The sequence below is a fragment of the Microcaecilia unicolor genome, chromosome 4, assembly GCF_901765095.1.
Source record: "Microcaecilia unicolor chromosome 4, aMicUni1.1, whole genome shotgun sequence".
Classification (NCBI taxonomy): Eukaryota; Metazoa; Chordata; class Amphibia; order Gymnophiona; family Siphonopidae; genus Microcaecilia; species Microcaecilia unicolor.
Window position 1 is genome coordinate 163,938,586 of NC_044034.1, and position 27,247 is coordinate 163,965,832.

Consider the following 27,247-nt stretch of genomic DNA (forward strand, 5'->3'; position numbering starts at 1 on the left):
CCCTCTGCTTTCTTTTCCTCTTTCTTCCACCTCCAGGGTGATACTCTATTCTAGTCTTCCTTCAGGCCTGACCCTTACCTCTTTCCCAGGTTGTTGTGGGCTTTGTGTTGGCCTGCAATGAGCCATTGCAGACACATCTTTTTCCTTCTGGCTCATCCAGCCTTGTTCAGTACACTGATGCTTCCTTTCTGCCTGCACAGTCTAAAGGTATCGTACTGTTCTCACTATCTCCCTTCCACGGAGCGGAATTCTGCATTGCACACTTGCTTAGAATTCTTCAGGAGTAAAATGGTTCTGTTTCTCTGTCTCTAGCACTGCACTCCACACAGACACTGCCTTTTTGGCGTTTCCAGTTCAGTTTTGTCTGCACATTTGTAAATTGTGGTCCCTTATTGTGCTTTTGGTGAGGGATGTTACTAGTGTTGCGAGCTGGCCAGTTTTCAATAGCCAGGCCAGCTGCTGGCAGACTTTCAAAACCAGCAATAGAAAAGCCGTTCCCCCCTACCACCCCAGCATGGCCCAGACTCTCCCCCTCTGTCTCCCTTCTTTGAGTCCAGTGTCTGTCTCTCTCTTTCTCTCTTTTTTTTTTTTTGTCAGGTCCATCCAGCATCTCTTTCTCTTCCCCCACATCTCCACCCTCCATGCATTCAGGAGCCACAGTGATTCAAGCATGCAGCTTCTGACCAGGTCTGAGGCCTTCCCTCCTCTTGGCCACTCCCCTCCTGCTATGATGCAACTTCCTGTTGCTATGAGGGTGGAACATGGCCGAGGGAAGGTTAGGCCCCGGAGCCAATCAGAGGCTGCATGCCTGAATCACTGTGTTTGCCAAATATAAAAGCATCTTTTCAGGACCGAAGAGTGAGGAGTTGCAGGGGACGAGGCAAAAATGCTGGATACACCTGGGTAGGGGAGAAAGAGGGGCAGTGTGGGAGAGACACCAGATCTGGGGGAGGGAGATATGCTGGCAGTTCAGCATGGACAGTTGTAGAGGAGCAGGGTGGGGAAAGGTACAACAATAGGTGTGGCAAGGGACTTGGGAGTGGAGCAAGAAATGGAGCAGGTGTTGAATTTTCTCTGCCAAAGTGTTGGCAACCCTAGATATGTTACATGTGCATGTAACTCAGATGAGTATTTTATTTCTTTGTAGAGCCAGTGTTTGGCATACTGGGGCTCACTGCAGAAATTTTGGAGGAGGCCTCAAAGCCCACCAGCAGGCTGTGCCTTCTCCAGGTTAGGCAAGAGGACCCCAGTGGCATGGGAGCCTTGGGCAGTTGGCATGGTTGCACCACCCTAAAAGCAGACCTGCTGTCTTAGTGATCTGTAGCAGTTAGTGCTGTTTTTATATGGCATGTTTGCTGCACGGATTATGAGGGTCATTCTGCAGAGCAGCGTTGCTTCTCCAAATGCTTAGTAGAGAGGTTTCTCAGTATTACTAAGGCGACAACAGAATTTGGATATACTTTTTGTAGTGTGGTATAAGGGGAAATGTTGTAATTCTGCTGAACCCCTATTGTTGGGGAAGTTTAGGTGCAGGGTTCTTATTGAGATTGTGCCCCGCCCTGTATGGACCTCAAACTTCACTCCCATAGAGAAGAATTAGTTGCAGGAATTGAAGAATATTTTAAAAGTTTTAGGAACCAGAGAAAATATATAGGTCAATATTCAAAAAACACTTTTTTTTTTTTTTTATAAAAGGCTGCCCTGAGTTATCCAGGTAGCGGATTGAATATTGCCACTATCTGGTATTAGTTCCGCTGCTGACCACCTTATCCAGATATTCAGCACCAGCCACTATCTGGATAATGGTGTAGAATATCTGGATAATTTTTGACTGCTACAGTGTAGCCCAGATTTAACATGGCTTCTTTTGGAGGCGTGTTCTCTCTGTGTTTTTAAATTTTTTTTATTACAGTTCCAGCCTTAATATAACCATTCTTTGCGGTACCTGCAAGACATATTACAGGACTAATTACTGCCTCCTACATAGGAGGTGCTAAGCAAACTCATCATGTGCTAAGTAAGACACTAGCTAGCTAACAATGACACACCTACTCACCGCTCATGCCACACCCACTCCCCACCTGTGTCACACCCATTCTGTACCCATACCACACCCACTCTCTATCATGCCACACCCCCTCAGAGAACAATTCTGAAAAATTTAGTAACGCGCTGTTTAATACACAGTGACAGGCAAACAATCACACAACCCCTTAACAAGTTTGTGCTGTAGCCTGTTACTGCATACTAACCATATGTTAAGTGCTTAACGCCCTTTAGTAAAAAAGCTCCTAAGATTATTTTGAATAAATACTGGTTAGTGGAACCAAGTTATTTTTCATTACGTATTCAGACGTTTGACTGTGATCATATGTTTTTGTTTGTATTGTTTATATTATTATTACAGAACAGCTAAGTGGAAAGTCCAAAAAGGCTTAACATAAGTGCCCATGCTACGTTTATTAAATAGGTACAGAGCGCACAACTGCCAACATATTCCATTCAATTTTTATATACCGCTAATATCCCCTTTCCAGGGTTCAGTATAGTTTACATTCTAGGTGAGACAAAAGCAGATAATGTTAGTGTGAGGTATGAGAAACATTAAGAGACCATTGGTGTAATGCATGAGAGTAAAAACATTAAAGGAAAGGATAATGGATGATACTAGGAAGTCATGGTGGATCATTATGAAGCAGTCTTTGGGAAGAGAAAGGTTTTTAGCCTCATCCTGAAGTTGAGGTAGCTGTTTTCTGTTCTGATGGGAATAAGTAGAGACCGAGTTCCATATTTTGACTCCAAGTATGGGGAACAGAGCTGAAAATCTTCTGATTTTGAATTGTCTTTTGAAATATAAACTTACACCTACTCCAAAAGGTGTACCTTTTATGTGTGTACTTTTTGTCTAAGTTGAGACTACATGCAAGTAGATGTGCATTTTTCTTGTGTGTATGTGGTCACACAATTTAATAACAAGCTTTGTGGACATTAAAAAAACGCTATAAAATTACTTATTTGGAACTTGTTCTATCAAGGAAAATGGGTGCCTGCTTTCCTTGTAGAACACTAGCGTAGCAGTGCAAATAAGCAGATATAGGGGCTCATTTTCCAAGCACTCAAACTTTTACAAAGTTTCATAGGTTACTATGGGGCTCATTTTTGAAAGAGAAAAACGTCCAAAAAGTGCCATAAGGCAGCATTTGGATGAATTTCTTCTCAAAACATCCAAATCGGTACTTTTGAAACCTATTTTGCAGATGTTTATCGATTCAATTTGTCTGCAGTGCGTCCAAATCATAAGAGGACATGTTGGGGGCATTTCGAAGTTGAGATTATGGCGTGCCTAACCCTTGGATGTTTTGTAACAAAACCAAAACATCCAGGGCAAAAAGGTGCCCTAAATGTCCAGATAATTACTGGAGAGATTCAGGGATGACCCTCCCCCCTTAGTCCCCCAGTGGTCACCCACAAAAAATGTGAATAAAAATAATACCAACCTCTAGCAGCTTCATATGTTATAGCCAGGTCCATTAGAGCAACATGTAGGTCCCTGGATTAGTCTAGTGGTGGGTGGAGTGCACCCCATACCTGTAACACATGTGAAAACTATGAGCCCTCTAAAACTCACTAAAAACCCAGTGTACCCACATAGGTGCCCCTTCACCCTTAAGCGCTATTGTAGTGGTATATAGTTGGTGGTAGTGGGTTTTGGAGGGCTCATCAGACAAGCTAAGGGAGTAACGGTAAGATGTGTACCTGGGAGCATTTATATGAAGTCCACAACAGTGCCCATTGCTCTCTTGGGATGTCTGGGGGACCAGTCTGCTAAAAATGCTGATTCCCCCCCCCCCCCCCCCCCCCTACATCCCAATGGCTTGATTTTGTGCATGTTTAACTTGTGGGTTGTTGTTTTTTTGTTGTTGTTGTTGTTGTTTTTGTTTTTTTTTTTGTTTTTTTTTTTCAAAAAATGGTCCCAAAACATAAACACACAAAACATAAAATCTGTAAATCTATTCATAATGTAGGCTTTACCTCTCAAGTTATGAAGATATGGAATTCTCTGCCTAATCCATTAAGATACATTACCAATGACCTCTTATTTCGTAAGCTGTTGAAAGCATTTTTATTTAGTAAGTTCCTTACTCGCACTAGTAATTGCTAGCTCTTGGGCATACTTGGAACCCTGCTCTTGTTATTCAAGTGTAGTGAAGTTTGAGCATTGTATTATTACTACGTATGATATTACTAATTGTATTGTACTTTTTGCAAATGTTTATTTTTAACAAATCAAATCCCACAGTCTCTGGTAATAAACAATAAAATTCATAAATTAGAACCAGGACAAATTGCTGTTACATAGGCATAGATCACCAAAACCGAAACTTTCCAATATCTTCTTATATTCAATAAATACTTTTTAATGTTGAAGAGTGCCCTCAGACAAATACCCACTTTTTCAGGCAATACATCTCATGCCGAGTGGTACAGCACTTCTTTCATCGGACCACTCTTTTTTAATTTTTTTAAAAACTTTTTGTGCTATTGCCTGTGTGTTAAGTGCTACTAATACACTAAGAGGCATATTTTCAAAGCACTTTGGGAGGCTAAGTTCCATAGGTTTCTATGGAACTTTGGGAGGCTAAGTGCTTTGAAAATAAGCCTCTATATGAATCAAAACATAGTAGATGATGGCAGAAAAAGACCTGCACAGTCCATCTAGTCTGCCTAACAAGATCAACTCATATGTGCTACGTTTTGTGTATGCCCTACCTTGATTTATACCTGTCCTCTTCAGGGCACAGACCGTATAAGTCTGCCCAGCACTATCCCTGTGAACTTATCTTTGAAAATGATGTCAGCAAAAGAGCTTCATATTTCTCAGGTCACTGTTTTTGACCCATCAGCTGGCTTCCCCTGAAAACGCCCGACACCGCGAGTTTCAGAAAATCTTTCCTCAGGGACTTGGATTAGAGCCTTCCGAAAACATATTGTGAAGCCATCTTCTTCAAACAAACTCTTATTTGTGTGTGACCACAATGTTTATTTTTAGCCACATTGAACCTGAACTTGTTTGGGATAATGTGAGATATAAATGTCATAAATAAATTTGGATTTGGGAAGTTTAGCACAAAATGTCCAAAGTCTGACTTAGATGTCATATCGAAAATGCCACTCCACATAACTTTGTAAGTCTTTGAAAATGAGCCTCTTTGTATTTTAATTTAGGTTTCCGAGGGATGTAGAGTCATTCTTCTACTTTAAAAAAATCATGTGATTTGTTTATGAATATATTTTAACATTTGTGATCTTGCTTATTTTATTCTGTTTTATTTTGAATTTATACATAATTTTTATTTGTTTTATGTTTTTGATGTTTTCTGTTTATTGTAAATCACTCTGCAGCATGGATAAATATAGCAAATAAACAAAATTAAAACCACAAGTAAACTTCTTCCAAAAATACCACAGGAAAGTACTTGAGAATGTACCATGGTTAGGTAATAGGCCTCTATGAATAGCAGAAGTTCAAATTAAGGGCCCTAGAGCAGAGGACATCACAGCAAAGATACAGGAACATATAATTGGGCCCCCTATGCAGTGCAGGGGCTGCTTGGGTGGAATTTGCCCCTCTTCTTGTAACATCCATGAGATGAAAATAATATGTTTGTTGGGTGGGGAAAGGATATAACAGGGCAAGGGACTTGGGACAGGGCTTGGGGTGGGGCATGAAATAGGGCAGGTGTTGAATTTTTCTCTGCTAAAATGTTGGCAACCCTAGATGTTACATGTGCACGTAACTCAGATGAGTATTTTATCTCTTTGTAGGGCCAGTGTTAGGCATGGATCTCATTTTATAATTTGAGGGACATGCATGCATTTTCTGATGTCACAATACAAACAGTGTTGTTTCTCTGCAGATGCTGGCTTGGGTATAGTGTTTCTCCCATGTCACCAAACAGCTCACTACAGCAGTCTGTGCTCTGATGTCTGCCTGAGCTTCTGTGTGCTGAACCTCACATGAAGAGAATCCTTGTTCTGAATATCCCATGCTTCTGTCTTTTATTATTTCCTGCAGTCATGCTGTTGCCGCTGTTGTTTTTCTTCACTTTTCTTTTCTGATTTCCTGCAGTCCCTCCGGTATCAGTGCTGAAAGGTAGTAAGGAGAGATGAAAGAAGTGAATGCTCTCTGCTGCTAATGAGATCTGGGCTTCTCCTGACATGTTTGCATGGCTCTACACACTTTTACATCACTAATCATATCTATTATCCTGGAATGGCAAAACCATAACAGAACTCTGTAAGCCACATTGAGCCTGCAAATAGGTGGGAAAATGTGGGATACAAATGCAATAAATAAATAAATAAAGCTGATTTTTTTTTTTTTTTTAAATAACAAGGATCTCTTGCAAACAGCTGGTTGCCTGATAGCTGGAGAGGAAGCAGAAGAAACTTTGAAGCCAGTTTTATTTATTTATTTATCTATCTATCTATCTATTTATTGGGGATTTATTAACTGCATTTATGAAGAGATTCACTCAAGGGAGTGTACAGCAGGTACAGTTTAACATAAAACTTACAATTTTGTTAACAGCATAACAATAGTAAAATAACCAAGAATAAACATAAATACAATACATAGTATAGTTACATAGTAGATGACGGTAGAAAAAGACCTAAACGGTCCATCCAGTCTGCCCAACAAGATAATTTCACGTGTGCTACTTTTTGTGTATGCCTTACCTTGATTTGTATCTGCCATTGTCAGGGCACAGACCGTATAAGTCTGCCCAGCACTAGCCCCGCCTCCCACCACCGGCTAAGCTTCTGGGGATCCCTTCTGAGCAGGATTCCTTTATGTTTATCCCACGCATGTTTGAATTCCGTTACCGTTTTCATCTCCACCACCTCCCGCGGGAGGGCATTCCAAGCATCCACCACTCTCCGTGAAAAAATACTTCCTGACATTTTTCTTGTGTCTGTCCCCCTTCAATCTCATTTCATGTCCTCTAGTTCTACGCCTTCCCCTCTCCGGAAAAGGTTTGTTTGCGGATTCATACCTTTCAAATATTTGACCGTCTGTATCATATCATCCCTGTTTCTCCTTTCCTCCAGGGTATACATGTTCAGGTCAACAAGTCTCTCCTCATACGTCTTGTAACGCAAATCCCATACCATTCTCGTAGCTTTTCTTTGCACCGCTTCCATTTTTTTTAACATCCTTCACAAGATACGGCCTCCAAAACTGAACACAATACTCCAGGTGGGGCCTCACCAACGTCTTAATACAGGGGTATTAAAACCTCTTTTCTTCTGCTGGTCACACAGCCTAGCAATCTTCTAGCTGTGGCCACCGCCTTGTCAGGTTAAAGAAAACAATTGGTATTACATAGAGGTAGAGGAATCCAGGTAGGTTTGAACAAGTCATTATTGGAAAATACATTCTGTGCCATTTTGGTTAGGTATTGTGTTGTCGTTCGTTAAGGGTTTTCGTAGCAGGCTTTGCTAAAGAGGTATGTCTTCAGGGATTTGCGGAAATCGGTCAGTTCTTTGATCGTTCTTAGGTTTATTGGAAGGGAGTTCCACATTTGCGTGCTTATATAAGAAAAGCTAGACGCTTGTGTTAGTTTGTATTTTATTCCTTTGCAGTTGGGGAAGTGTAGGTTAAGAAAGCTGTGGGTGGATCTCTTATAAATGAGGTAAACTTGAAAACAGTAAATTGAAACCTAATAATTGAACTACCATTAAACAGTATTAAAAATATACACATTTAACAGCACTGGAATTCAAATACCACAGATATAGTACAGTGTTAGCATAATACTAATGATACACCTAATAAGCATGCATTAGAACATTCAACTAACATAGATGTATTTGTTTGCCACCTGCAGAGGTTGAAAATATCAATTCTAAATTCACAGCAGGAATCCTGCATTTGCCCCCCCCCCCCCCCCCCCAGCAGCTCACAAAAGGACCTCAGGTCACACGTGTGTGGACATCAGTGACGAGCTACTGTAGAAGCATAGAACCTGACATTGGATCAGGCATCGCTGGCGCAAGGGATTGTGGTGCACTGAGCCAACTTTTGCTTTTGGATCTCCCAGTCCCATCAGACCTCCACAAGTCCCCCCACCCCTTAGTAATGTAATTAAGTTTTAGTCCCAAAAAGCACACAGGCAAGAGGTCTGCAAGGTCCAGAACAGCAGAAAAGAAAAGCTGACACGTGGTGAAATAAAACAAAATTTATTTAGCACAGATACATAAAGTCAGCACATAACTTTCCTCTAACAGCCCAACATGGCCATGTTTCGCCCTCTCAAGGGCTGCATCAGGGGCTAATCATGAAACCAGCAGGAACAGTCCAATGTTTTCCCTGTCTGGTTAGTGCAGCGCAGTGCAGCACAGAGAATAAAGCTCACAAGCAGTGAATTAGATTGTAAGCTCTATCGGGCAGAGACTGTCGTCTCTTCATGTTCAAGTGTACAGCACTGCGTACGTCTAGTAGCGCTATAGAAATGATAAGTAGTAGTAGTAGTGATCTTATTTATTGGGATTACAGTTTAACATAAAACTTACAATATTGTTTACAGCATAACAATAGCAAAATAACCAAGAATAAACTAAATACAGTAAATGAGGTAACCTTGAAAACAGTCAATTGAAACTTAATATTAGATCTGATAATAATAATACTAGATCTGTCTTTACCAAGCAGCTGGAGCCTGACACACAGGCCGCTCACAAATGCAAATTACTAAATGCCCTTGAGAGGGCAAAACATGGCCATGTTAGGTGGTTAGAGGAAAACTACATGCTGATTTTATGTATCTGCACTGAATACATTTTGTTTTATTTCACCACGTGGGTCTGCTTTTCTTTTTCTATTAAGTTTTGGCCAGCATTTCAGCCCTCTAGTCTGTCAGCTTGCTGCTACTCTAACCACCACCTTATCTTCCAGACCCTGCTGTTAATCCTTGCTGCTCCACTGCCTATGCCTGTGCTTTGATCTTGTTCATGGAGAGATCATTCTACAGGAAAGAACACTCCTGAGTTTTGAAAATGCCTTCAGGCATGTTACAGATCAAGAGGAGTAAAAAGATAACGCCAGTTCCTTCCATTACTCCACTCTCCTACTGCTTCCAACTTCTCATGCTAGAGGACCTGTAGGGCTACATATCAGAGGAAACGGTGGGGTAGTGACATCTAGGTTGGCCACTTGTGTTGACATGCTCTGAGTTTGGATGAAGGCTTAGGGAGAGAATGTGGACCAACTGGAGCTGTGAAAATGCTTCAAAGGGTGAAGCAGGGCTTTTTGGCGCCCTGAGTTGTTGCTGCACTGGTTCACCCCTTAAGCTGGCCCTGAAACCAGGAGGACCATAAGACTCTAGTCTGCTCAGTTGGCTTCCTTTTGTGTGCCATTGACTGTACTATCATCTGTCCCCCTCTCTCGTTCTTCCTCACAGATTTTGTTTCCAGACACACTGGCATGACCATGCATACGTGTTTTAACTGACTTGATGCTCTCCTCCTCAAAAGTTGCCAGTTTTCTCTCGCATTCAGTTTAAAGCTTTACTTTTGGCATTTTGGGCATTCTGTCAAGGTACTCCTTATCTGTCATCACTAACTATTCCATATTCATCACCACGAGTATTACGATCACTCAGTGACCATCGTATGGTGTTACCAGGGCCTTGTTTTGCCAAATTAGAATCAACTCATCATGGTGCTTTTTTCTTTGTGGTTCCACATATGTGGAACTCCATGCCTTTAGTCTTGTGCGGTGAAACTAACATCACTAGATTTAAGACTGGGCCGGAGACATGGTTGTTCCAGCAAGCTTTTGTTAATGATGGCATGTAATTGAATAGGGAGGGCATTGTATTGCCTGGGAGAGAACGTGAATGAGAGTGTGATGAGTTTCTAAACTGCTATATTCTGGTTGATTGTATGTCTTATTTTATATTGTAGTTCTTTTTTTTACTGTTTTTAATTTAGTTTTGTGTTTGTTAACCGCTTTGCTCTGTTTGTCAGTTAGGGCGATATATCGAGTCACGAATAAGTAAATAAACAATAATGTTAATTTTTCCATTTCTCCTTCCTATCTGTCTCATAGATTTGGGATTTTTCTCTGTCTCTGATGTAATGTATTTTGACTCTTTCCTTGGTCCTTCAGAGCTGAGGATATAGTCCATGGCTAACCAGCTCCCTATCTGTTTCATGTCCAGAAGAAATCACACTTGGTTTAGATGCTTGCTTTTCTGTGCCTGCAGATCCCTCCATGAGTTGCTCCCTCACTTCTTTCTTGGACAAGCTACAGGCAGTACCAGGCCTTCTAGCAGCTGCACAGCTTAGTGGACCTCTGCCAGTCTCCAGCTCAGCTTCCAAATCTGAATGAGAGCTCTCTGGTAACTCTCTTCCTTCTCCTCATCCCCCAGCCCCATTCAGCACTGCAGACAGAAGAAAACATGTCAGTGTGAAGAGCTATAGCAGACAGTATCTGAAAATCTTCTTTCAGAGCTGCAAGGCTCATTTCCATATTTGTTTTCTGTTACTTATTCTGCTGATGTCTGTGTTTTTTCTCTGCATATGTTTATCAGCTTGTTCTGTCTCTGATTCTATCTCTGTGGTGATGTCTGGCCTCTTGCTTCCATCCTCTTGTGCTTCATACTCCTGAAGGCTGTAGAAAGGAGGGGGAGGGCCAAAAGGAATAGCTTGTCCAAGTTCAGTCTTTGAGGTCTATAAACAGGCCAGGTTTTCAGGATACCCCTGGTGAATGTGCATGAGAGAGATTTGCATGCCCTCTACATCCATTGTAGCAGATCTCTCTCATACATATCCATTAGCTATATCCTAAAAAGCCTTGTCTGCTTGTAGCCCTCGAGAACTGATCTTGGACAAGCTCTGTCTAAAGATAAGAGCAAAGTGGGAACAGTTCAAAAACAAGAGGAAAGTTTTGTCATCCTTAGAAGTGGGGAGGAGAGATTTCTTTTCCATAAATTAAAATATGAACTAAAGCTTTCCAGGGAACTTGCTAGCAAGCTGAGGTGCAAATGGCCCTGGTTCTTCTAGTGGGACAAGCACCATGATGAACACCCGTGAGGTGGCGTCATCTGAGTCTTCACGTTGTTCAAAGCTGAGTCCTGCTGTGGAACATAGCCCATGGACGCAACCCATGGGTGCATGACCAAAGGGGCAGGTCACACCCCTTTAACGTCCCTTTGGAGCCCGAAGGAACAAGAGGTTATGACCAATAGAGGAAGAAAACGAAAAGTCAGTTCTTCAGTGAAAAGAAGTCGTTTGTATCTATCTGTGGCCCTGTGGATCAACATGTGATGGTACTTCCTCTGTCGACATCAGTAACTGTGAGTCCTTTTTCCCCTAATGTTGCTTCACTGTCTTCTGTAGATCGTACACCGCTTCCTCAATCTACGATAACTATTCCTGGTAGAGGCAATACTCCCAATGCAGTAGCAAAACTTTCCTGTACCTCTGATCTTTCGACTGGGGCCAAGGCCCGCTGCAGTCTAGATGATCTCAGTTTTGGCAAGAGAGGACAGGACTATTAAAGATAAATCGATTTCCTTGCGAGATATTTGGCAAGTAGTCACTAGAACTGAACACTCTGTTCAAGGGACCGTGCCTGCTTTATAAATTTACACAAGAAGGAGTTATCAAGCTGTCCGAGCATAAAGGTAGACTTTTGGACTTGGAGAAGTGGTCACCTAAAGTTGAGACTACATGACTACTTTACAGTCAGCAGCCGTTTCAGCTGTTAAAGACAGCAGTTTATTGCACTCACAGTTTGAGCTAATGGAAAACCGTTTTAGGAGTAGGAATCTCAAAATTGTTTTATTTTCCAGTGACCCACTATTTGACTCCTCTTGAACCAGTGGCGTAGCTACGGGTGAGCCTGGGTGGGCACAGGCCCACTCAATCTTGGCTCAGGCCCACCCAGCTGCAGTGTCATACTGCTCTCTTCCTCTTTCTCCTCGCAGCATCCCAGCATCTGCACTCCGGTCTCTGAACCCCTTCCCTCCTCAGTGCCGGTACAGGTGTCCTCGGTGCCTGCAGTGATTCATTCTCGTTGCTTGCGCAGGCCCAGCATGCTTCCATCTGTCACATTCCGCCAGACAGGAAATCATCCAGGCCTTAGTTTTTTTTAATCCTGTCAAGCTAACTGCTTTTACCACATTCTCTGTCAATGAATTTCAGAGTTTAATTACATGTTGAGTGAAGAAATATTTTCACTGGTTTGCTTTAAATTTATCTACTTAGTACCTTCAGCAGCCATTTTGCAATTGGAACGAGCATGGGCACTGGAGGCATACTAATACATCTCATGTGTATACTTTGTGGATATCCTGAAAACCCAACTGGCCAGGTGGTCCCTGAGGACTGGGTTGAAAACCACTGTTCTTTAATGTCCATAGCTCTGAATTTACAGGAGAACAGTGTTTTATTTATGCTTTGAAAATTTTTTATTTGTTTCTTAAGTAGAGGAGTGTGGTAGCCATGTTAGTCCACTCTTAAGGTTATCAATAGAAATCAAACAAAATAAAACATGGAAAAGAAAATAAGATGATACCTTTTTTATTGGACATAACTTAATACATTTCTTGATTAGCTTTCGAAGGTTGCCCTTCTTCCTCAGATCGGAAATAAGCAAATGTGCTAGCTGACAGTGTATATAAGTGCAGCTAGCACATTTGCTTATTTCCGATCTGAGGAAGAAGGGCAACCTTCGAAAGCTAATCAAGAAATGTATTAAGTTATGTCCAATAAAAAAGGTATCATCTTATTTTCTTTTCCATGTTTTATTTTGTTTGATTTCTATTGATAACCTTATTTGTTTCTTACACTGAGCACCATGTATGTATCTATTAGCTGAAATTGTCTGTTGTAGTAGTAACTGCTGCTTTTCTCAGTTGCTAATTAGCTTGAGATAAACAAGTAGTGCATGTGAAGTATTAATAATAATTTGCAAACATATAGCATCTTCCACCCTAACAAGATGTCTGCATTATTAGCAATCAGAGCATATCACAAGCACAGATGTATCGAGTCGCAGAGACAGCTTTGCATTGTGCTTGACAGCTTCCATTAGTGAGCTGGGCCACTCTCATTCCTGTTACCAATTAGCCATTTAGAATCAGAGGGTAAATGTGGTTTTAGTGACTGGCTGTGACACAGCTGGGAAGGGAGCAGGTGAATGCAGTGGTAAGCTGAATTATCTTGAGAAGCCATCTATCATGATTGGAACTGTATGGGTTATGTGTTGGGAAGCATGCTGTCTACCCAGGAGATTGTGAGAGAAGTCTGAGGTGTTGCCAGAGGTGTGCTTATCATGGGCCACATGCATTACTCATATCTGGTGAAGGTGGGGTGTTCCCTATTGAATGTCATTTTGTGCCTCAGGGACTGATGCAGAAAGCTTCCTACATAGTTACTGTGGGTTTTACATAGTTGTACCATGGGATAGCGCAATGCAGCTCAAGTGTTATCTTGCTTGGAAACCCTGACCGCACACCACATTGAAATCCTGCAGCATCCAACTACAACAAAAAAAGCTTTAGCTGTGCTACTACCATAGGAAAATGTATGCCAGGGTCTGAGGCAACGTAGAAGAGTTGGTGAAAGGAGTGCAAACCTACTGGCACCCTCTCTCTCTCCCAAACCCAACCACTCTACCCCAGGTACCTGCAGCGGCCCATCTGGTGGTCTAGCAGCCCTTTCCATCCCTGAAAACCCGACTTAACCAACCAAACCCACTATTAAAAGGTTTCCTTGGAAGACTGGGGTCCACCCCTCCCCCCTTTCTGCAAATAAAAAAAAACTTGGGAAAATCCACTCCTTATTTCTAGGATAAGCAGCATAAAATCTGTTACTGTTTTGGGATCTTGCCAGGTACTTTTGACCTGGATTGGCCGCTGTTTGAAACAGGATATTGGGCTTGATGGACCTTCAGTCTGTCCCAGTTTAGCAATGCAAAGTTTGATGTAAGGGGGTTGGGTCGGGGGGGGGGGGGGGGAGCGGATGGAGGGGGTATGCCACTAGACTACCAGGGAAATCTTTTACTAGTGGGCGGGGGGCTCTGGTTGGGGAGAGAGGGGAGGGGAAGTCTCTACACATGTTTGTAGTTCGAGAGAGAGGGAGATGCTGGTATGTTCTGTTTTTGTGTTCTTTTTAAATCTCACACTTTCTGTGAGTGCCTGAGCCAATCACTGCTGAGGCATTGACAGGAAAGGTGACATTTATAAATGAGCTGAGCATTACTGCCACTGTTTTAACGCAACAGTAATTTGCATGGTCCATGATTATAGTATGCCATAGTATTTTTTTGTGTGTGTGTGGTAATTTACAGCAGAGCTACAGCTCTACTGCAAGGCTTTCTACATCTCCCCTCAGACAGAAATGAAGCAGTCTAGCATTTTCACGGTGCCCTGTCTTATAACCTCTTTAAAGAGCAATGCCAACATGTTCAGCAAAAACTGAAGGAAGTAGAATCTAGACCTCTGGCATTTAACATCGTGCATATATTTGCAGTTCTTCCTGAGAAAAATTTACCACAAAAACATTCATTTCAGGAGCAGTAACTCTTGATCAGTGCCTTGTCTCTCTCTCCCCCCTCCCAATCTCTTACTCTCTTATCTCAGCTTTCCCTATCTTTCAGGCCTTCCTAGTCTGATGCTTTTTTTCTTCAAGCTTCTCCCTCTGTCCTTCACTGTTCTTGTGTTCCTATCGCTCTGATATTTTCTTTTTTTTTTTTTTCTGTATCCTTATTCATGTCTCTTTCTTTCTCAATCCGTCCCCTGCTTTTTGCTAATTCAAGCTGCAGGTCAAAATAGTTGCTACAGAATCTGCAGAGTAAATATGATCTTCATTTCCAAACGTATATTTTCTGTGCATAAAACATATACAGAAGTTTCATATGTTGTAAAGATGTAATAAAGTAGCATATATATGAACTTATTCCTCAGGATTGTAGCTGTACTTGTAGCTAAGAGTAGGACCTTCAGAGGTTTTTATTCTCTGATGGGCAGATGATCGAAAGCCCCGCACTGTTCCAAACAGCGCTCTAAAAATATCACTGGAACAGCGCGGGGCTTTACCACCCCTATGATCAGAGATAATAGAATGCAAATTTAAGCACACTATTCTCTCTGATCATAGGGTAGAAGTGTGAGAGGATTGTGCCTGAGCATGCTTGCTACTTGCGCTAAGATCCCTGTTTTGCATGCATTTGCATGCTAGTTGCGTTCAGAGCCTGTGAGTGCGTTGTTTCACGCTCTCGAAGGCTCTGCTCATGGGGTGGTAGCAAACACAGGCACTAGTATGGCGTTAACAGCCTCTAGCGAATGCATTTGCTTCTGTTCATTGGCCTATGAATCATCAGTTTGCACAGCTCTGCATATGCACAGGGAGAAAAAAACATTAAACAAAATAAGGTGATTTATAGCATGGCAAACGATGAACAATGACAGCAGCACAGGTGGGAGCAGGATTCCACCCTCCCCCCCCCCCCCCCAAGGGACAATGAGAGATAGTACAGGATAGAAGGAGGGGGAAAATGGGGGTACGTTACTGGAACATAGCAACAGATGAGAGAAGAAGGGCAAAAGCATGGGAATAAACGCAATGGAACATTTTTCTGTGAACTTTTCTTGGGGTCTGACTGGATCTTTTGCACAGAGGTTCTTTGGGGTTTACACAAGGCTTGTGTGAGGTTTACAAAACGTGTTTGGTCTTTGTAAGTTTATGTGATGCTTGTTTGGGGATTAGAGTCTGAGGTGGGAAGGAGGGGGTGGTAGACTGATATAGGAAGTCGGTTCCATTCATATTTGTGACCCTACCTATTTGTTTTACCTGCTTTCTCCCACCTTCACAGTATCTCCCTTGAGAGAAGGACGAAGGATGCAAATATGAATATAATAGAATAAATAACAAGATATTGTACATCATAATGGCAACAAACCTTTTTGTTATAAAGTATGAACAAAATAAGAGGAAAACACTACAGTAGTTTTCAAAAGAAGTAGCGAAAAAGGTGAACATTCATAAAACTATAAACGATCGCAGAAAGAGGAAGATAGACAACAGTATCTGGAAAAAATAAGAGATGCTGGAAAAGTGGTCAGGAAAGCAAAGATGCAAATAGAATAGAAAATAGCCAATGCAGTAAAATGGGGTGGGGGATAGACATTTGGGTGAGATTCAGTAAATGGAGCTCAAAAATTGGCGCTGAACAAAATCGGCAAATGGACAGTCAAAGATGAACGCACATTATAGAATAGTATTGAGTGCTAAATTTGGACTTAACACCTGATCAGACCAGGTGTAATCCTTGGCGCTGAATTTGGGTGCACATCCCTGGTATTCTATAATGCTGCGCAAATTTTAGGAACGCCCCTGACCCGCTCATGCTCCTTTCATTGCCATGCCCCCTTTTGAATTTGCATTCTTAGTATTTGGGTGCACATTATTATAGAATAGTGCATAGCAAGCTGTGCGCCTAATTCCAAATTAATGACGATTAGTTCTAATTTGCACCCAATTAGCGGCACTAATTCAATTGTGAACCAATTTAGGTAGGCACACATCTTCAGTGTATAAAATCTAGGAGTGTATGCTTTGTTTTGTATTTTTTAGATATATTATGATGGAAGGAAGTGCAAAAGTGCATTGTGAGACTCAAAGGTGAAGGGGCGAAATATGAAAAGGCTGATGAATACTTTGAAGCCTGTTAATAAACTGGACTGTTATTTATGTTTGAGTGATGCAGATAACAATATTTTGATTTTTTTGGAAAAACAAGCAAATAGGCTGGCCACAACTTGCAAAATTTGCATGGGGGATCCTGTACATTCCTGCTACCAGAACATCTTCTAAGAAGACATCTTCTATTGCAGGAAGGACTGTGGAAGATAGGAGAGCTAGTCTGAATCCTGAGATTGTTAATGATTTATTCATCCACAGATTTAAAAATCATAGCAGTGCTTCATTGGACATATTTCTCACCCGCTAGGGCATACAGAACAGGTTGTATTTTGTACCCCTGGGCATTTTAACAGGGTGGATTCGGATATCTTGAGGCCGTAGAAGTCAGCTGTTGTCGGGGTGGGAAGGGTAGAGGGTGGTGGTAAGGGGGTTTATTATAGTTGCTTGTTGTTTTCTATTTTTGATTTATAAACAACAGTTGCACCGCATATTTTTCCTTTTTTTACTTTAATAAAAAGATTTAAATATAAAATCATGTGTTCGAAGCTTCTGCAGATGAGGACAGAGTCCATGGGGATGGGTTGGGGACAGAACCTGCAGGGACAGGACGGAGACATAACCCACAGGGCGAGGACAGAGACAAACTTTGTCCCTGTGTCATTCTCTAATTCATCTCCACGATCTTCACCAGCAGGCCATTCCACGCTTCCACCACCCTTTCCATGAAAGAGTATTTCCTTAGATTCCTCCTAAGCTTGTTTCCTCTTATCTTCATCCTATGCCCCCTCATTCCAGAGTTTCCCTTCATTTGAAAAAGGCTCACCTCCTGTGCATTAATGCCACTGAGGTATTTAAACGTCTCCTACCTCTCTTCCAGGGTATACATGTTAAGATTTATAAGCCTGCTCCTATACGTTTTATGGTAGAGACCTTTTACCAGTTTTGTAGCTGCCCTCTGGACCAACTCCATCCTGTTTATATCTTTCTGTAGATGCGGTCTACAGAATTGCACACAGTACTCCAAATGGGGTCTCACCAAAGACTTATATAAGGGCACTATCACCTCTTGTTTCCTGCTGGTCATCCCTCTCCTTATGTACCCAGGCATCCCTCTGGCTTTTACCATCACCTTTTCAACCTGTCTGTCCACCTTAAGGCCATCAGACACAGACTCCCTGAGACAAGGTACCCCTTATAAAATAATGAGCAGGAACACCATGAAACTAATAACCAGTACATTGAAAACACATTGTAGAAGTTTTTTGGGGTTTTTTTATGCAGCATGTAATTAATCTGTGCTATCTGTTGCCAGAGGACACAATCAAGGCAACTAACATAGCGGAAGTTCCTGGAGGAAAAAGCCCATAAAAATTACTAGACAGACTTGGGAGACCCATTGTTATCCCTGAAAATGAGATTGAGGAATAGATCTACTGTTTGGGATCTGCTGCATACTTGTAACCTGGACTTGATGGGCTCAGTGGACGTTTAACTCAGCATGGCTTTTCTTATGTTCTTAGTTTCATGTGTATGTATGAATATGATAAATCAGCATGTATATAAAAAAGTTCCTAATAACTATAGGTGGATATAGAAATGTACTAAAACAGTTGTTCCCAGGGACAATTCATGTGCTCATAGAGATACAGGACCATGACAGACATCAGGTCTGGGAATGTCTCTTGACAACCGATTGTTCTGTCAGCATCATGTCTGACTGGAAGGCCATGTTAGCTGCCAGTATTGGTCACCCATGTGGTCAGGTTTTAGCTGTATTGCGTACACTTGTGCGAGCAATCCGTGTCAGTGGGCTAGGCTTGCTGTCATGTTATCTGTTGTCTCTTCTCTTTCAGCTTGACTCCTTGCCCTTTAATTAGGATCTTCCTGGAAGCTGGCCTTACTGCAGTTACTATCTGAAAATGTCACCAGTGCATCCCTGCTGTAGGTGGACAAGTTCAGTAATGGAGTGAGGCTCAGATTGCTGCTTTCTGCCTGCCGAAGAAAGGCAATAAACATTGTCATGGAGAATGTGGTGAGGAAGAGACTCTGATTTCCACAGAAATCTGGTTTTGGTTATGGTATGAATTCCAGACTGTACCAGTTGTACGTGGCACTTCTCCATTAGGTTGTAGAAAGCTTTCTGTCAGGTCAGATAGAGGGCGGCATCCAGGTTGCATGTTGCTGTACACTCATTTAATGCCACTGCCAAACCATAAATTGAACCCTTGCCATTATTATATCTCTGGACTTGGACAGGTCTCCTAATCTGACCCTCTTGTTGTGATACCACTGATTTACTTTTTTAGTTCAGGCTTGGTAGGTGAGTGCTTTGGCCATGGTAGAACATTACTCCCTTTTGATGAACAGATATAAATCAACCAACTCAATCCAGACTCGGTGGTAGTGTCTTCCAGCGAACCTTACTTTCCTATTAGAGAGCAACTTTCAAAACCAAGACTTCCCAGAGGCATAAATTCCACCCAAGCAGTCCCTAGAGTGCAAGGGACCCCAGGGAAGGACTGGGGGCTCATTTGTAGCTGTTCCTATATCTTCTGAGGTGGATGGTCCATACTCTGGGGACCCTTTCTGATATTTTGTTTAGGACCATTTAATTTGAACTTTGCCTCTGTGCCCTCCCTTGGTGTGTCTAAAGTTATGTGTGGGGTTCCATTGTGTATTTTTAGCTGTATTCAGGGGAGGTAGTTTCATGGCCCTTGGGTTAGTTAGAAAGATATGCATATTTATTTACCCACCCATAAAGCAGGTGCTAAAGTCCATGGACACTTTGTACCTCTGATCATTTTCCCTTTAAGTGCTAGTGTAGTTTGTGAAGTTCAATGCAAGCTGCATTATCTAGTTTGCATATTAATGAAGTACTTTGCATAGATGGCATGCTATGCATCTCATTATTAACTAACATGTTGTGATAAAATAACATATGTTAAGGTAAAATAACACATAATTTTGCCATTTAAAGCATGTTATTTGGAAAAATTTGTGTATTATTCCCTTAATGCATAATTAGTAACTACCCCTCTTAGGTGGGCACTTATGCATGCCTTTGAGCACATGGTTGAACTGTACAATTCAATGGAAAGCTACTAAATCTTTATATGGTACAAAGTTAAATATGACACATTTCTGCAAATCTTAATATGTAGGGCTTAATTCTGTAAATGGTGCCAAAGATAGGCACCGAAATGATGCGCACCAAGAGGCCCTTTTACTAAGCAGCAGTAAAACGGGCCCTGCACTAGCGATGGTGGCCCTTTTTACCACAGTGGGTAAAAAGACCAAAAAAAGAAACGGCCATGCAGTAAGATTGCACTTACGTGTGGCCATGCAGGAGGGGGGAGGATGCACTTACTGCCACCCATTGAGGTGGCAGTAAGGACTCCCATGCTAATCCGGCAGTAACCGACCCACAGTGGGCTTACTGCTGCTTTGTGAAAGGGCCCCTAAACTAGTATTCTGTAACGGGTGCTCTGCGCGGAAAGGTCAGTATAGAATCACTTTGGGCACAAGCATTTACATCTGCCAAAGGCTGTGTAAAATGCTCACGCCCAACTGATGGCACACAATCATGCGTAATTTCTGGGAATGCCCTGGACCCACTCATTATATTTTTTCCCATCCTATTTTGCAGAACTCTACTAGCTTATGAATGCTCTGCATACACTACATGGTTGAGATCTCTCTACAGATTTTCAATAATGAACACAAGAATAGCCACACTGGGTCAGACCAATGATCCATCCAGCCCAGTATCTGGTAGAAACCCAACCAGCAGCAACACTCCACACCACCAACCCCGGGGCAAGCATCGGCCTCCCCCATGACCATCTCAACAACAGACCACCGACCCTCCTCCAGGAACCCGTCCAACCCCCCCCCCCCCCCCCAAAACCCAGACACGCCAACTACTACCACCACATCCTCTGGCAGCGAGCTCCACAGATCAACTGTGTGAAAAAATATTTCTTCCTATTTGTTTTAGTTAGTTTAGTTTTGTTTATTGTTATTTGCTATACCGCCTTTGCTAACTGAACAGATCAAAGTAGTTAACACAAAATACAATCAAATACAATGTTTATATAGAAAAGGATAGAGACACCATTCATACGGGTACAAAGACATAGGAACTACCTAAATATAAGCATGAGGGGGTGGGGGGAGAGCAACAGAAAGAGGGTAAGAAGGGTACTCCTGAAAAAAAGGAAGGATGAAAATTCCTGTTTAAGACTAAAAGCCAACATAAAAAGCCAAGTTTTTAGAAGCTTTTTACATTTTTCAAAGGATAGTTCACCACGACTGTCTTTGGCAGTGAGTTCCAGTGCAAAGGAGCAGCAAAAAAAGGGCACGTCAACATGTGGCTTCCAAATTGGCCTTTTGTGTGCTGGGAAGTACTGACCGATGGTTGTTTATTGAGCACAGGGTACGAGCAGGGGAGTAGAGTATGGTAAGCGACGAAAGATATCCAGGGAGGCCCATCAGAAAGGCTCTGAAGGTGAGCACGAGAAGTTTAAACAGGTAAACGGGCTGGGAGACCATTCCTGAACCTCAAAACTTTATTTTCTCTAAGTACTTCTTGACAGGGGCATAGTTTTGGATGGACCTAGGCCCAAGGTAGGTGGGCAGAAGAACCCTACCCCCATCTACAGGTGATTCGGTGTCACCTGCATACCATATAATTTCTCAGCCCCTCTCCCCCTGCATACATTTTCAATAGCAGACCTTCACTGGCAGAGAGCACCAACTGATACTGCTCGCATTGGCCCCACAGCCTTCCCTCTGATTCAACTTCCTGTTTCTGAATAGGCAGGAATACATCAGAGGGTAGGCTGTGGGGACTGTGCGAGCAGTGTGTATCAATTGCTGCTCACTGCCGGTGAAGATCTGCTATTTATTAGGTACGCAGGAGGGAGAGTTGTTGGGAGTTTTCAGGTGGTGGAGCTTGGGTATCCCTGCCAGCCACATCATAGGTGTGCTGCTACTGGGTGGGCCGGGGCCCACCAGTGGCTATGCCACTGCTTCTTGGTAGGTTTGGAGAGCTGTTTCAGATCCTTCTCTTGCTGAAATACCCATCCTCTTTTCATTTTCAGCGCTATGATGGTATTTAGTTGAATCCATTCTTTCTTCCTGTGCCAATGGCAGCCACAGAACCCCAATCCATAATAGATGAACTCCATGCTTAATGATTGGTAAGGTGTTCTTTTCTTCAAATGCTTCATGCTTTTTACTTCAAGTATATTTTTTACTTGGCATCAGTCCAAAGTATTTTGTTCCAGAAAGTTTCAGGTTTATTAAAGTTTTCTTTTGCATATTTTAGGTGATGACTTTTAATAAAGTAATAGAAAAGGTTTCCTTCTGACCACACTTCATGCAGACTGTTAAACAAGCGAATCTTGTACTATGGACAACTACTGTTTCGTCAGCCAAACTTTTCAGTAAGCCATCTGCAATGATCTGTAGGTTCTGTTTTGCAGATCTGGCCAGTTTTGTCAGATTTTTATTGACTTTTCAGATCTCGTCTTGATGTCTGTGTTTTCAAAATGTTTCCAACTGTTGGAATTGGTAGTTGGAACTTAAGTGTTTTGTTTGTAGCCTTCCCCTGCTTTGTAAAAGCAAGCTATTTTCATTTTCAAATGCTCAGACATCTGCTTAGAGGGGTCCATGTTTGTTGAAAGTAGACAGAACGAAGATTGCAAGCTGAGAGGTTAGAAGGATTAGAGTATTGTTTTTAACCATGGAGTTGTCTTTAGCTGACTATTTTGGGCCTTATTAACAACTTAAAAAAAAAAAAAGTAGTAGTGGTAGCAGGGGCGTAGCCACGGGTGGGCCTGGATGGGCCAAGGCCAACCCACTTTTGCTACAGGCCCGCCCCGCCCACGACAGCCCCCTGCACTGACCTGAAGCGCGTTCTCCCTCCAATGCAGCACCGGCGATCATAGCCAGCCTTCTACCACGTCCAGCAGGAAGTTGCAGAGTAGGCGGGACACGCCTGAGAAGAAGCTCCGACGACGCGCGCTGGACGTGGTAGAGGGCTAGCTATGATCGCCGGTGCTGGATTGGAGGGAGAACGCGCTTCAGGTCAGTGCAGGGGGCTGTCGCGGGTGGGGCGGTCGCGGGTGGGCACAAAATGTGGTGGCGGCGGGCATGGGGTGGACGGTGGAGAGGAAAGAGGTCTGTGCCCACCCAGTCCACCTCCAGGCCCACCCAAAAATTAATCGCTGGCTACGCTACTGAGTGGTAGTAATCAACTGGGAGGGTTTTCAGACTTTTGCATCTGCCATATTCACTCTTTATTTTCAACCTGTTAAAATCAGCAAATAATTAATGCATAATTTATTAACATTTGCAGAACAATATGTTTAACTTTGTATCACATAGGTTATGTTGACTTCTTTTCACTTAGGGATTAATTGACATGTATAATTGAACTAAAGATGCCTAAACTTTTGCACACAGTTGAAAATGTCTGCAGCTGCCTTCCCTGGAATAATTTTATAAGGACACGTGGAGGGGCATAATCAAACGGGGACGACCATCTCTAAGGATGTCCCGGCGAAGGGGCGGGGAAACCCGTATTATCGAAACAAGATGGGCGTCCATCTTTTGTTTCGATAATACGGTCAGGGATGCCCAAATCTCAACATTTAGGTCGACCTTAGAGATGGTCGACCTAAATGTTGAGATGGTCATCCCTGGTTTTCAGCGATAATGGAAACCGAGGACGCCCATCTCAGAAACGACCAAATCCAAGCCATTTGGTCATGGGAGGAGCCAGCATTCGTAGTGCACTGGTCCCACTGACATGCCAGGACACCAACCGGGCACCCTAGGGGGCACTGCAGTGGACTTCAGAAATTGCTCCCAGGTGCATAGCTCCCTTACCTTGGGGTGCTGAGCCCCCCAACCCCCCCCCCCCAAACCCCACTCCCCACAACTGTACATCACTACCATAGCCCTAAGGGGTGAAGGGGGGCACCTACATGTGGGTACAGTGGGTTTCGGGTGGGTTTTGAAGGGCTCCCATTTTCCACCACAAGTGTAACAGGTAAGGGAGGGGTATGGGCCTGGGTCCGCCTGGCTGAAGTGCATACACCCACTGAAACTGCTCCACGGACCTGCATACTGCGGTCAGGGAGCTGGGTTTGACATTTGAGGCTGGCATAGAGGCTGGCAAAATTTTTTTTTTTTTAAGGGTGAGAGGGTGTTGGCGACAACTGGGGGAGTAAAGGGAGGTCCTTCTTTTTTCCATTATCGTCCGAGGACGCCCATGTGTTAAGCACTCCCCAGTCCCGCCTTGACTACACCTCCAACACGCCCCCGTGAACTTTGGTCATCCCCGCAACGGAAAACAGTTGAGGATGCCCAATATCGGCTTTCGATTATGCCGATTTGGGCGACCCTGAGAGAAGGACGCCCATCTCCCGATTTGTGTCGGAAGATGGGCGCCCTTCTCTTTCGAAAATAAGCCTGGTTGGTGCATATATTGCTTTTATAAAATAGATACAACATATGGACCTGTGTTTCCTAACTGCCTAGGTAACACGTATTAAATTTACTTGCACTTGTATAACAAAGTATATATGTACACTGCATACAGAATCTGACTGCTGGAACTTTATCAAACCTTATAACGCATTCCCTCTCTGTCTCTCTCTTTATCTTGCCTCTTTCTTTTCAGCCTCCTTGAAGTACAGGTAGTGACTGAGACCATCCCTCTAACTTTCTATGCCCTAAGCACCTTCTCTGTTTTTCTGCCTAAGCCTTCCATCCCTTTCTTAGAAGATTCTGAGTCTAGACTTCAAAGGTTGTGTCTGAGAGAGATTATCACTCACTGTGCATGAGCAACTGGCCACTAAATCTCTGCCAGGAAATATGAAATGTGCATTTACCCCAAATGACAAAGTGAGATAATTTGTTTCTCTTGTGCCTTTTGGCTCCCTCTTGTTCCTCACTTGTGCCCCCACTTTACCTTTCACTCTACCTCACAGATGGTTATCACCTATTAATTTATTAGATATATAATCAAATTAGTCACTTTGATGCTCATTTTTGAGCCAAAAAAGACCATGTGCCAAAAACATCCAAATTGCAGTTTTTGAAAGGCATAATTTGGATGTTTTGCACTGCAGTTTGTCCAAATGGTATAGGGTGTGTGGGACACGTGTTTTGGGCAGGATAGGACAAGCCCAAAATTAGAACATCTTTCTGCAATAATGGAATGGGAAGAAACGTTCAAAGGCAAAAAAAAAAAAAAGGACATTTTTATCTAGACCTGGTTCAATCACGTCCAGGGTACAAAAAGATGCCCTGATTGAGCAGCTGACCACTGGAGGGATGAAGGCATGACCCCTCCATCTTCCAGTGATTACTGACCCCTCCTACCCCCCAACAAGTGAAAGTGACAGTGGATGCCAGGTTCTATGACAGATTCCGGTATTATGGCCATTCCTAATAGAGCAGCAAGCAAGTGTAACGAATAGCCTAGGAGACAGTGCAGTAGACTTTGAACAACGGGACCCAGGTGTAACTCCGACTTTAACTCTTTTATTTCTATATAAATATGTGAGTCCTCCTGGAACATAGAAATATTCACTGTACCTGAATTTATAAGACACCAGCAAATGGATGGCTATTGTAGTGGTGAACCTTTAGGTACTATAGGTATTTTTTTTATCTGTTCCTGGAGGGCTCACAATAACTTATAATGGAATTAACATGGTCCCATTGTTTAAAGTCCACTTCACTGACCACTAAGTTGCCTCTTTTCTCTGCAGGGATGCCTGTGTGGCCATTTTTGTACAAATGATGCCTGCTTTTTTAGTGTTCATATTTTGGAAAACGGCTGTTAATTTTGAATGTTTTTGGTGCAAGAATGTCCTTCTCACATATTTTTGAACAGGAAATCCCTATGTTTTCCCTGTTCAAAAATGGCTGTGAGACGGACTTTTTTTTTTTTTTAATATAATGAGCAGGATGTCTCAATTCTGGCTGGTACTATAGTAAAAATCAGGGAATCCGTTTCCAATAAAGGAGAATCCTGTAAGTATAAACATTTGGAAACAGATGATAAAGTGAGCAAATACGTCAGTGTGTAAGGAGGAAAAACCTCAAGAAGCACCTTTTCCCACTAACAAGGCGGATAAAAGGGCTAGGGCTTCTTCATTATCGGAAAAACCTCCTGGGGTTCTTAGCTTCAAAACATCAAAAAATATAAACTCACTACTTAATTGAGCTTTTGCAGATGTTGAAAAAATAAAGGAGGTATTTAGCTTAACTGCAAAGACCTTAATCTTCTCTAGGGCTCCTTCGTTACTCAGACCGTGGTCAACGTTGGCCTCCATTTTGCCACTGCTGCATCAGAACCTCCGGTCTAGTATTCTGCCAAAAGACAAAAAAGATATCAAAAATATATAAGCAAGAACCCATTCTTTCATAATCAACCACATCAAAACTTTTCTTAACAGCTTACACTCTGTTCAGACTGCCGACGGACACATGAAGGGCAAGCATGAAATTCAAACATGGCAGCTTTTAAACTTTTCCGTGACGTCACACGCTGTAAATGACTCTCCCATCAGACATCTTCGTGGGCAGAGACAAATCACCTCAGATTTAACAGAGGGAAAAGATGCACAGAATTAGCACATACCTTTGCTTCCCTTAAATGTGTAGTGCTGCAACAGATCAGGAATATTTACAATGAAGAAGAATACCGTCGCTGTCTCCTGAAAAAAGAACAGTAGTGGATTTTCAGGTTGAATTCTTTGTATCCTGATGGCCTGATTGGTAAAATAGAATGGATTCACTTCTTCTGAATTGAGATTCCTATGTTTTCTGTACTTTTTCGGCATATTTTTTCTGCATCCCAGCACCCTCCCTCTTCCACCCAATTCCTGGCCCAGAGCCTTCAGCCTCCTCTTCCTGGTTATGCTGCAGACTCAGTTCCCCCGATCCTTTGGCTTCCATACTGATTGCAGTTCCAGCCTCCTCCTGACAGTCTCACACAGCTGCAAATGTCTAGCTGCTCTGGTTCCTGCATGATTGCAGATCCAACTTCCTGCTGGTCCTGCGCAGTTACAGTGGCACTGCTCTGACACAAGTCAGGCTGCAGTCTCCTTCCCTCTCATGCAATGCAGGCACATTCTGTATAAAAAGAGAATTCTGCCAAAACTCCCTTTTGTGCAGAATTCCCCATGAGTAGACAGGATAACATTCTGTTTGAGGGCCATGTTGACTTAAAAGAGACCTACCTTGTCCCCAAGTGGGAATTGACATAGAAGAAAGCCAGTGCCGCCGAGAGGGGGGGGGGGGGCAGGAGGGACCGGCGCCGGAGTCTCTCACCCTCTCCTGCTCCCAGCAGTCCTGTCTCCACCTGCCTACCCTCAGCTCCCTTCTGTCTGTCGTCCAACCCTCTACATTAAAAAAAAAAAAATCTCTAAAGCAGCAGCACAGCGCCTTCTCTTCAAAAGCAGCAGATCGCCTCGGGCGGGCTTTCCCTCACTGTGCCCCGCCCTCTGAT

General features: G+C 42.8%; 1 protein-coding gene and 1 long non-coding RNA gene across 2 annotated transcripts in view; one reads left to right on the plus strand and one right to left on the minus strand.

The window, feature by feature from the left end:
• The window catches only part of LOC115468813 (transmembrane protein 263-like), a 352,513-nt gene that overhangs the window by 223,571 nt on the left and 101,695 nt on the right, over positions 1-27,247 (plus strand). The window lies entirely within an intron of this gene.
• Positions 5,881-26,536, minus strand: LOC115468815. The gene is made up of 3 exons (XR_003941922.1): positions 26,378-26,536; positions 26,013-26,106; positions 5,881-6,147 (listed from the first exon to the last, which is right to left on the minus strand). It is a non-coding gene; the product is annotated as an uncharacterized LOC115468815 (long non-coding RNA).